We start from the raw sequence: 12,459 nt of genomic DNA, 5'->3' as shown, positions 1-12,459 counted from the left end.
GTGGTTAAAGTGGCCAGATTCCACAAGGCCGCCTGCATGGTTTATGTCCCGGACCCAGTGGTCTGAAAAGCATCCTGGGTCATGTGCACATGGGTATGCCCAAAACCCCAAGAGGAGGATGGGGGAGAAGGGATTACAGTCTGGCGAGTCCCCTGGAAGGTGCTTTCTGAGTTTTTGAAAAATAATTATTTATTTAATTCATTATTATTATTATTTAATTTGCTATAGAGCATATGAACTCACCACAGAAAGACAGAGAGAGAGGGAAAAAGAAAGGGAGAAAGTAAGCAACCAGGTCCAGGATTCGAACCGCTGTCAGCCATGTGGGAGTCCAGCTCCTTAACCACCATGCTACCTGCTGGCTCCTTTCTCTTTCTTCCTCTCTGTCTCTCTCCAGCAAGTGCACTCACCCTATGGCAAATTAAATAATAATAATGTTACTGACTGGAGCCAGCAGCTCTGGCTATGTGATTTTCTTTAAAGAATTATTTATTTATTATTATTTTTTAAAAATTTGACCAGAGAGAGATAGAGAGAGAAAGGGAGAAAGCAAGCCACCAGGTCTAGGACTCGAACCGTGGTCGGTCATGTAGGAACCCAGCGCCTTTAACCACCACGCCACCTGCTGGCCCCATCGGCTATGTGATTCTGAGACCCCACCTCTGGAGGTTCCTTCCAAGCAGGCTCTTAAGCCCTTAGGGTCTAGTTTAAACCACATGGACAGTCTAGAGTCTTCCCAGGTCCTTCCCAGGCCCTCCTTACTCTCTGTCCGGGCTCACTCTTGTGCTCACTGCACCAACTGCGTGGCCCTCTGCATGCGTGCACACAGGGGTGTCTGCTGCCCCTCGCATCCCGTTCTCCCGCTTTATCATAACTCCTGGTCTTCCACACTGGATGGCGGCTCTGGAAGTCAAGACAAGATTAGATCTGACGACTCTGTCCTCCCACTCCTATAGCATAGGCCTAACAGGCGCCTGTAAGAGGGGAAGTGTCCCGACATCTTTAAAGCAATGGCCTACCTTCTGAGACAGGTGGGCTTTAGGAAAACTACAGGGGAAGCTCTGGGGAGAGAGAGGAGGAGACAGGAGCAGGGTAAGGGAGGCCACACGCATCGTGCTCAAATTTACTCTCCAGGATGGAAAAATCTTAGGCAAAAAGAGGCGGAAAGAGCAGCAGGTGAGCAGTTCATGGTGTGATTAAGAAGAGGGACTGTAGATGCTCCCAGGAGAACTCCTGCAGCCGCCTGGGTCTGCCCGCCTGGTCTGCCCACCTGGGTCTGCCCGCCTGGGTCTGTACGCCGGGTCTGCCAGCCTGGGTCTACCCGCCTGGGTCTGCCCACCTGGGTCTGTCCTCAGGGTCTGCTCACCTGGGTCTGCCCTCCTGGGTCTGTCCACCGGGTCTACCCGCCTGGGCCTGCCGACCTGGTCCCTTGGCCGTCTCCCTGCTGGGTCTGCCCACCTAGGTCTGCCTGCCGGGTCTGCCCGTGCTCGCCTATGCTTCCTAAACAGACGATACCAACACAGCCACCAGGCAGACCCCGCTCCACCGCTCAGTGCTTCCTTCCCACGTTGGAAGAACAAACAGTGACGGAAAGGGACGCAGACCCTCAACAAGGCTGCCAGCTGATCCACCTGGAAGGGTCATCGACAAGCCATGAGAGAAATGGACCACTGGGAGGCGCTGGCCACCTGTGCAGCCGGTTCCCCTCGGTGATCTGGGACCTGGGGCCTGAAAGCGGGTTCCTTCAGCTTTCTGTCTGTGTGGGATGGCCCTGGTCCGGGGGTTCGTGTCACAGGTTCTTATGCACAAGGGTGTTTATGCTTCCACAGGGCCAGGGATAATAACGGGGTGCTGCCGGAAGAGCTGGAGACTCCCCGGGAGGGACAACGTCCCTTTCATTAGAAAGGCTCCCACGAGCAATTTATGTACTGCAGCGCTGGCTCCTGGGAACCTCCCCGCACTAACCAGCCGTTTGGTTATATTTTGCAAGCACACAGTAGGTACCAATTTGAGCATCGTACTACACGAGGCCCCTGTCGTCACTCTCTACCTTTCGCTTTCCGTTTATTTACTCTCTAGATTATCAATGGTCCGGACACGTTTCTTATAAGGAGAACTGAAGGATTTGACAATAAAGCTGCGTGGAAAACAAAACCTAAACAACAGGAGAAAAGTCAAAAGGTCTGAACACAGGAATAGGAAAGCACCTCGGGGACAGAAATCATTCGTGCACTGTTCAAAACGCCAACCTGTGTCATCATCCACATCGTCCTACGGTCACCAGACCTGGACGGGATCTTGGAGGCATTGGCTTCCATCCCCTTTGCAGTTGGGATGATTGAGGCCTCAGAGGGAGAAGGATGTGTGAGAGTCCAGTCAGTGGGCAGGAGAGACAGGAGAGAGTGAGGCTGGGTCTGGAAGAAAGGGGAGCCCAGCTTGCTTTAGGGAGTGCTACCGCGGGGCTAGGTGGGGGTGAGCCTTGGGCTATCACATTTTGTTCACCAAGCCTAGAAAAGGCGGGCCTGGGGGCCAGCAGGTGGTGTGTGGAGATTAAGATATTGGATCCCACAGGACCGTCGTAATTTGAGTCCTGGACCAAGTGATTTGAAAATCAAGTTGCATACGTGTGTATGCATGCCCAATATCCAGAGGAGAATGGCAGAGAAGGGACTGCAGCATGGCAATCCTGCCCCCTCCGGGGTTGATTTCTCACTTTCCCTCTCTGTCTCTCTCTCTCTCTCTCTCTCTGTCTCTGGTAAGTACATGCACCCAACAGCAAAAAATCTTAGCCAAAGAAAGAAAAGGCAGGCCTGCTACTCACAGAGTCATTGCAGAGCACAGAGGCCAGCTAGAGAGCCTTCCCCTCTGGGGACGGCCAGAGCTGAGCAGGACACCCTGCACACAGTAGGAGCACACACTCTGATGTTCACCCAGGACACTTCGCCACAGACCTCATCCCCGCGGATAGCAGGAAGCAAAGGGCATGGCTGCAAAGTCTCCAGGGAAATGGGGACATTAGCAAGAAAGCAGGTCACCTCCATGGACCCTGAGCCCCAGCAGAGGGTCTGGACTCCGGATCCAGTAGTTCTATCTGTCCACCCATCTTCCAAGGACAAGAGAAAAACCAGAGATCCTCCTATGAGCCTTTGGGCAAACGCCCAGGGCCCCTGGGAGACTCTTCCAATGAAGACAAGAGCTTCCAGTCCTGCGAGGCCGGGACATCATTCTGGCACTGACTGCATGTCCCGCTTGGGGCTGTGCCCGTCACAGTGCCGAGACGAGCTGTTCTTAAGGGGGCCTCTTCTCTCTCTCTCTCTGCAGGGCTTGAGTCTGACTCCGTTTGAGAGAAGCAGAAGACAAGCATATGGTCCCCCTTCGCGTCCCCAGCCTAGGCCATTTATTACTGTCAGGACTTGGGCAGCGCCGGCTCTGTGCGGGGTCTGCTTCTACTTAGGCCTGGCACCCTCAGGGCACGCCAGAGAGAGGAACGCAGGGACAGAATGAGAAACAGAAGGAGAAAGCATCACGGGGCCTCTGCCCACCTCACTCCTTTCTGCCCAGAGCTCAGTGAGGAGCGGGGAAGTGCGTAAGAGGGACGAGAACAGCGCGACCAAGGGCAGCCTGCACAACACGTCACCACGTGAGCATCTGTAAAAGCTACCGGAGCTGCCGAGGCCAGCTGCTCTCTGACAGTATGGACTGGCATCTTTAAAAATAAAAAATTTTTTGGAATAAGAATCATTTATTGGGGCCAGCAGGTGGCATGGTAGTTAAGGGCACTGGACTCCCACATGGTCAACCGTGGTTCAAGTCCCAGACCTGAAGGCTTTCTCTCTCTCTCTCTCTCTCTCTCTCACTCTGCCCCTCTCTGGTCAAATTAAAATAAATAAAAATGAATAAGTAAATAAAGTTAAATAAAATAATTCTTTCTAAAAAAGAATTATTTAATTTTTATTATATATATATACACACACACACATATAAATTTTCTGTAAGACACATGTGCACGCACATATGAAAGAGAGAGAAGTGAGAAAGCAATCTCCAGGTTAGGGAGTTGAATCATGATCAGCCATGCGGGAGTCGAGCACCTCAACCACCATGCCACTGTTGGCCCCTGGACTGGCATCTTAATCCTCACAATGATCCTTCGAGGTAGGTATTATTGTCAGCATTTTACAGACAGGGAAACTGAGGCTTAGGGTGTCAGCAATGTGTCCAAGGCTACCCAGCTGGTAAAAAGCAGAGTTGGGATCCGGGCTGGCTGGAACGACAAGTTTGGACCTCCGTGCTCAGGGCAGGAGGGACGGAGCAGGTAAGCACGGGGGCTCCTTAGCTCCTGATGTCCAGGTAGACAGACACCCGCCTCGCACCCCCATGGGCGCCTTTGGGTGGGGATGTACTGATAGCCCCAGTAGGCTGTCCCCAGTGTCCCAAGGAGGCACGGGACAGCCTTGGCCTTGCTGCTGCCTTTCTGAAAAAAGCAAAATCTGGGCTCGAAGAATAACCATCCACTAGGGCAAGCAGGTGGCATAGTGGTTAAGGAGCTGAACTCCCACATGTCAACTATGGTTCAAGTCCTGGACCCGGCAGCTTGACACACTGGGCGCAAGTGCGGGCCTGCCCAACATCCCAAGAGAATGAAGGAGAAGGGATTGTGGTGTGGCCATCCCCCTAAGGCAGTGACTTCTCACTTTCTGTTTCTCTGTCTCTCTCTGTCTCTCTGATGAGTGCACGTGCCCTATAGCAAACATCTCAAAAACAAACAAACAAACAAACAAAACACTGTCCACTCATGCAAAGGCAGCCAGAATTTGGGGTGGTTGAGGCAGGGGTCAGGGTGGTGACAAAAACCACAGTGAGAGCCAGAAGGCAGGATGCTCTTCAATGCTTGTGACACTTAATCTTCTGAGCCTGTTTCCTCCTCAAATGATCAATGCCTGAGACTTGATAGCGATTATGTATGCAAATCTGCTTTGTAATCTCTAAAGAGGCCTAAAAACCTAACGTGTTATTAGAAATTAGGGTGTCAGGGAATTTCACAGAAGCTGTGTGCAAGGGATTATAATTATGCTACGAGCACATTCAAATACCTCCATGTCTACTCAGCAATAAAAAGAGACAAATTGCTGAAACAGGCTGGATGAGTCTCAAAAACAGGACGTGGAAGGAAAGGAGCCAGGTGCAAGAGCACGCATTGGATGATGCCACCAACGTGCACGTCTGGAAAATACAAACGAATCTACAGGGACAGAAAGCAGTCGGGGCTGTCCAGGGCTCAGGGAAGAGGGCACGGATTACAAGCAAACGTGTAGGGTGATGAATGTGATGTGCTGTACCCTGTACCGGTGACATCCGGGTACATTCACTCGTCAAAATGCATCCGTCTTTCCATAGGCTTAGTTCATTACATGTAACTTCTTCGCCAATACAGTTAAAAAGAAAGCATGTCAGGGCCAGCAGATGGTGTAGTGGTTACATCACTGGACTCCCATGTGGTCAACCACAGTTCGAGTCCTGGACCCAGTGGCTTAAAAATCATTCTGAGTATGTGTATGTGCATGCCCAAAATCCCAGGAGGAGAATGAAGGAGAAGGGATTGTAGTGTGGCCATCCCCCGTGGGGGGTGATATCTAACTTTTCCTTTCACTGTTTCTGTCTCTCTTTCTCTCTTCCCAGAGAGTACACATGCCCTAAGGCAAAAATCTCTTAAAAAAAAAAAAAAAAAAAAGCAAAGTATGTCAAGGTCTTTGAACCAGGACCTCTGGGAACCTACAAAGTTCAGTGGACTTGCAATTTTACCTTGAGGCTGTTATGGCGCCAGGGCCCCTGTGTGCTAGGTGTGTAACACTGGGCAAGTTCCCAAGCCTCAAAGCTCCTCATTTTTTTTTTTTTTGGAGAGGTTTTTTTCACTATAAGGCGTGTGCGCTCGCCAGACAGACAGAGATAGAGAGACAGAAAGTGAGAAATCACCCCCCAGGGGAGATGGCCACGCCGCAATCCCTTCTCCTCCATTCTCCTCTCAGGATCTTGGGCATGCACGCACACACGTCCAGCGTGAGTTTAAGCCACCAGGTCCGGGACTCGAACCACGGTTGACTACGTGGGAGTCCAGCGACATAGCCATTACGCTAACTACTGGTCCCCAAGGCTCCTCATCTTTAAACAAGGCAAGCAGCGTGTGCTTTAGCTCACGGGACTGCTGTGTGGATCAAGAAGGGACTTAAGGCATAGGAGAGCAAGTTTGAAACTGCGAATAACACACACACACACACACACACACACACGTAAGAGTGTCATGTGAACGCATGGGCAATCCAAACAGAGCAGAGCCTTCCTCACCCTCCCACCAGCTAGATCCCATCAGCTCTACAAGAGCCCCAGTTCTTCCTGCTCTGCCTGAGGGCGCTGAGAAAGCAGCACAGCCACAGCCCCAGACCAGGGTCAGTCACATGTCACAGGGGCTGGCTGACCAGCATGACAGAGGATCCGGTATCAAACACCAGGTGAGCAGGAGACAGCCCGAGAAACCAGACACTTTCATTCAGGGCTCTGCATGGTGCCACTCTGCGCCCACACGGGCTGGAGCTGCTTTTATCTCTGCGCAGTGAGGCATGGCCGGCATGGCCAGCGCGGCTCTCTGTCCACACTCCTTTCTGCCCTGTCTTGCCCTTTAACGAGGCATTGTACAAATACTTCTAGTGGAAAAAAGGACACCCAACGGTCCGTGTAAATCTTCCCAAGACTCAGTTACCATCTCACTGTCGTGCCCTGTGCCCAGCTGCTATGGTTTACTCCCAAGTGCCCTCCTACCATGAGCGCTTTTATCTCTGCAAAGGCTTGTGTGAGCGGACATGTACTGTCATGCACAGAAGCTAATCAGGATGTCACAGAAAGCAGGCTAAATGGGAGACCTGACACTCAAGTGGTGTTTAGAAGCTGGATTAGAACTCAGAACATCGGATTCTTGAAAGGTGCTTCCCCAGAATTATTCTTTCCCAATCAACAGGAAACGTTGAAATGCTATTTTCTATAGAAAGAAAAAGTTACAGCCACAGGTAGCCTCAAAAAATAAAAATTAAAAAAAGAGGTCATGGCAGGGGGGCAGCAGATAGCGTAGCGGTTATATCTCTAGACTCCCACATGGCCAACCACGGTTCAAATCATGGACCCGGTGGCTCGAAAACACACAAGGCTTGCGTGTAGGTGGGCCTAAGATCCTGGGAGGAGAAGGGATTGGGGTGTGGCCATCCCCGGGGTGGGGTGTGGGGTGATTTCTCACTTTCCCTTTCACCATCTCTGTCTCTCTTTCTCTCCAGAAGCACATGCACCCTAAAGCAAAAACCTCTTTTAAAGATGAGGTCAGGGACAGATGAGCCCCAGTGGTGAAGAGAGCTGGAGCCCACGCCCACATGGTCAACTGTAGTTTAAATCCCACCTCAATAGCATGAAAAACACACCAGGCTTGTATGCATGGAGAAATGGAGAAAGAAGGACCAGGGTGTGACCACACCCCAATGGGAGGTGCTTTGTCATGCACTCTCTGGGAATTAAAAAAAAAAAAAAAAAAAAAAAAAAAAAAAAAAAAGAAAGACAAGAAAGGTCAGGCTTCTTTCAGCAAGGAGTCTTCAAATTCAATTATTCAGTGACTCACTCCAAGGCTGAAGTTTAGAAGTTAGGCTCCAGGTAAGCCGAGAGGAGAAACTCTCTCCCCAGAAACCACAGGGGTCAGAAAGGGGATCTGGGGGCTCTGACATCAAGTCGGGTTGCACACAGCGACAACGACAGCGCTTGTCAGAGTTCCTGTCCTGCCTCTCGGTGTGTGTTGCGTTCAACCCCTCTACTGACCCCAGAGGCCTTCTCTACAGGCCCTTACCCAACACACTCTTCCTCTCCCTGCTCACCAATCTACTTGCCCCGAGGAAGCTGGACCTTTATTTTTAGAACTTCTAGAACAGGGAAGTGCTAAGGGCACAGAAAGAAGGAAGGGATAGGCCATTTGGGCCTTAAAAGTTTCCTTCCTGCTCTCCCTAACACCTCCTTAGCGGGTCCTTGCACACACACACACACACACACACACACACACTGCACCACAAAATCACCCCTTCCATCCTTCCCCACGCAGCAGGTCTACGGCAGTGTCTGAGCTGGACCGAAGTTCACACAGTGCGATGGAAAAAAACGAGCACAGCACGAGTAATGAGTTAGAGAGAACACACCCTGAGGTCACCCTGCAGCTCCAGCTCTCCTGTCCTTTTAGCTCCGTCAAGCACTTAACAAGCACCACGTCATTAATCACGGTCCCCTCAGAGGGCGCCAGCAAGGCCCTGGGGGTGGGGGAGGCTGAGTGACACTTGTAAGGCCACTGCATGGCACAGAGGGTGCAGGCTGGGACCTGGCCCTGCTGGCCTCTGGCCTCTCTGCAGGCTCCCACGGAGCAGCCCATGGCCCTTCTTGTGACCATGGAAGCCAGAGCTGTCGGCCCTGCAAACGTCCCTCTCCGAAGGGCCATGTGAGAGATATTCACTCCTCCTTCTCAAGGCATGATGCCCAGGCTCTCCAGAACCCAGATCTCCGCTGTTCTTCCCCACCTTGGAGTTTCAACATGCTTTTCCCCCTCAGGCGTAGGGCTTGAGAAAGACGCTTCTCCCAAAACAAGCTTTGACACCTGCTCTTTTTCTTCTCAACTCCCCAAAATAAAGTTCAAAACCTGCTCTCTGAAACTCGGTTCTTAGAGACCTGAATCTGGTTATTAAGGAGAAGGCTGACCACATCAGCCTTTCTTGGCTAAAGTAGGGAGGAAAGCAAGCCTGGGAGGGACTCCAAGCAGCTCAGGGGACCTCTGTGGGCCCTGTGTGCAGAGCAAGCCCGGCTGACCTCTTGCCAGGCCTACTCTGTCACCTCTCCATCAAGAGGCAGCACTGGAAATGACAACAATCCTAGCTGTGGTCAGCTAAACAGTGACTCCCCAAAAGCCAGTCACGCCCTAACCCCAGGACCTGGGCACACCACCTTGTGTGGCTAAAAGGAATGCACTTTGCAGATATGAGCAAGTTAGGGATCTTGAGATGAGAGATCACCCAGGAGCACTCGAAGCACCATCACAGATGCCCTTATAAGAGGCAGAGGGAAATTGACACACTGACCACGAAGGCAGAGACCGGAACCATGTGGCCACAGGCCAAGGAATGCCAGCAGCCAGCCACCTGAACCTGGAAGAGGCAAAGAACAGACTCTTCCCAAGAGCATCCACAGGGACCACGGCCCTACTCCAAACTTGATTCCAGCAGCAGTACTGACCCCATGCAGCACTGATCCCAGGGATACTGAGTCCCAGCAGTACTGACCCCAGGAGTACTGACTCCAGCAGTATTGATTTCCTCAGTAAGCACACACACAGCACTGACCCCAGCAGTACTGATTCCCAGCAACACTGATCCCAGGAATGCTGATCCCAGCAGTGCTGATCCCAGCAGTACTGACCCCAGCAGTACTGACCCCAGGAGTACTGATCCCAGGAGTATGATCCCAGGAGCACTGACCCCAGCAGTACTGATTCCCAGCAACACTGATCCCAGGAATGCTGATCCCAGCAGTGCTGATCCCAGCAGTACTGACCCCAGGAGTACTGATCCCAGCAGTACTGATCCCAGCAGTATGATTTCAGGAGTACTGACCCCAGAAGTACTGATTCCCAGCAGTACTAATCTATCAGTACTGATCCCAGTAGTACTGATCCAGCAGTATTAATCCCAGCCATACTGACCCAGCAGTACTGATCCCAGCAGCACTTATCCAGCACTATTGATCCAGCAGTACTGATCCAGTGTGGAAAGCAGCCAATTTAAAAACATGTGATTAAAACATGTGGCCTGTAGACACATGTAGAAATGTGCTTTTGTAAGCTATTCTAGCAGGGCTATTAAAAAACATTTATATATGAAAACAGTATTTGCCTATTGTCAATGGTTGTCTTCCTGTTGTTGTTGATACCCAATACCCGGATACTGCCCAGTATCAGGCTAAAGGAAGTCACATGCATTTATTAAATTGTCCCCCCAAAAAATAAGAAAAAATATGTGGCGCCAGTCATTTTCACATCTTCAGATGATTTACATCTAAAAACAACTGGCTTTGCATTCTAATTTCTCCTCCCTTATTCTCTGCATTCCACTTCCTTCTTCCCTTTTCCTATTCTAACTTGCGTGTCTTTGTGTGTTTGTTATTGCGTCCATTTCTAATCCTCAGCCTTCCCCACTCAAAACAAGTATTCATGCAGAGCTAGTCCCAGCAATCCAGCAGTACTGACCCTAGCAGTACCGATCCAGCAGTACTGATCTCATCAGTACTAACCCCAGCAGTACTAATCCCATCAGTACTGATCAAGCAGTGCTGATCCAGCAGTACTGATCTCAGTGGTAGCGATTCAACAGTACTGATCCAGCACTACTAATCTAGCAGTACTGACCCCAGCAGTACTGATCCAGCAGTACTATTCCCATCAGTACTGATCCAGTAGTACTGATTCCCAACAGTACTAATCCAGCAGTAATGATCCAGCAGTACTGATTCCCAGAAGTACTAATCCCAGCAGTACTGATCCAGCACTACTAATCTAGCAGTACTGACCCCCTCAGTACTGATCCAACAGTAATTCCCAGCAGTACTGATTTTGGGCCTCTGGCCTGTAGTACTGTAAGAGAATCAGCTTCCATTGTCTGAAGCATTCGGCTGACAGTCATCTGTTAGAATAACCCCAGAAAACTACCAGTGGGAGCTAACACGTAGTGGCTACCATGGGGTGCCAGACAATGGCCCACACACTCGCCAACAGTAAGCCTCTTACATCCTGGCCCTGGATGTGAAGATGGGGCTGTGCAAATGCAATGCCCGATTTTGAATCCTGGCTACCCCGCGTCCTGTTGGCACCTTGAACAAGTTGCATAACCTCTCTAAACCTCGTTCTCCAGATCCATAAAATGGGTATATAGTATTGGGTTCTAAGAAAAGTCATGATGCATTTTTGCACAGAAAATCAGAAAAAAAAATATGCCATGACTTTTCCAAGAGCCCCATATGCCCTCAATAGGTTGCTAGAAGGATAAAATAGATAACCCCGCTCAAGAGCACAGAACAGTTTAGAGTAAGGGCTCAGGGGAGCAAGCCAGAACTAATCCTGGTCTGTGACAAGCGAGGCCTCCTGGAGCCTGCACCAGAAGGAAGACGGCCTCTCAGAGCTGGGTTGAAGAGTACTATGGTGCGTGGAGGAGTTTAGGAAAGTGTTTCTTTCCTAATTGAGCAAGTGAGGTCCTCCCTGCTGCTCTCATTGCAGACCAGGCTGCTGCCCAGGACTGCTCTTTCGGCCTTAACCCTGCTGCCTTCCCTCCGTGTTTAAGGAGGTCTCGCACACACCAGACACACCCTTGCAGAGCTCACACCTCTCCCTGTCATTCTGGCCGCAGACCTGGAGCCCTAGGTCTTAGGACTCAGCCTGAGGGAGGCACCACCACAGGTCCATTTTGAGGCATTCCAGGGCCACTCCAACCTGACCCAGCAGTCTGGGGGACAATTTCAAGGGTCCACTTTGGTCAAGAGCCAAGTTAGTAGAGGACAATTAAGGTCTGCCCAGAGGAAGGGGAAAGGAGACCGAGAGTTATCACTAGATAAAACCAAGCCAGGGAGAAAAGAACTTTCATTCCCTTGCCCACGAAGATAAAGTTTTCCAACTCTCCTGTCCAGGTGATGTCATTCAAAGATGCAAAGCAGCAGCCCGGCAGCAGGATCGCGGGCCTGCTGTCCCCAGCGTAGGAAACCTGCCAGAGGAGGAGGGCCTGGCCACCGGACTCGGCTTCCTCTCGGGCAGGCTTCCAGCCCCTCAGACTTGTGTCCAGTGGCTTAAGAGGACGCCTGCTGCTCCAGCCCTGTGCAGGCAACCAGGCCTCTTCGCAGCAGGCGGCAGAGATGGTCACCTGCCCTCTCCCACCGCCCCTTACCCCCCAGAAGGATGAAGGAGGGCAGCTCCCCCTCCTGACTCTCAGGCATCTACAGACTTCTGCGGTGCCGTCACCACTAGCAGGAACCGGGTCCCCTGGAGGAATCGCTTCTCCTCATCCCACCCTCTATCAATGAACACGCAGCACACCCACGCTCCTGCTCCTCCCACTCCGGAGTGCGACCGGGCCGAGTGACATCCGGAGCTGGAAGCCGCTGCAGCTGGGGCGCCGACCTCCCAGTCCGGCCTTTCCCAACCACCAGATGACCTTAAGCCAGCCCAGCGTTCCAGATGGAGAAGGTGCCCGAATCTTCCGTGGGCCCTGCCTCTTATGGGGCTCCGCGCTGGAGACCTCGAGGCGCGCACTAGAGAACCGCTTAGGTCCCAGCTCCGGGACTCGAACCCCGTGACATAGTCCCCCGCCTTTAGGCGCCCCGAGGCGACCCCAGTCCAGCGCTCCCGCGCCG

The 12,459-nt window shown here is 51.7% G+C and overlaps 1 protein-coding gene across 2 annotated transcripts in view; it reads right to left on the bottom strand.

Moving 5' to 3' along the window:
• Nucleotides 1-12,459, bottom strand: part of UBASH3B (ubiquitin associated and SH3 domain containing B) — a 170,464-nt gene that overhangs the window by 157,654 nt on the left and 351 nt on the right. The gene's annotated exons all lie outside the window — the stretch shown is intronic.

The sequence above is a fragment of the Tupaia chinensis genome, unplaced genomic scaffold, assembly GCF_000334495.1.
Source record: "Tupaia chinensis unplaced genomic scaffold, TupChi_1.0 Scaffold000247_1, whole genome shotgun sequence".
NCBI lineage: Eukaryota > Metazoa > Chordata > Mammalia > Scandentia > Tupaiidae > Tupaia > Tupaia belangeri.
Note: the sequence above shows the minus strand (reverse complement) of the source record. Positions and strands in the feature narration are given on the sequence as shown.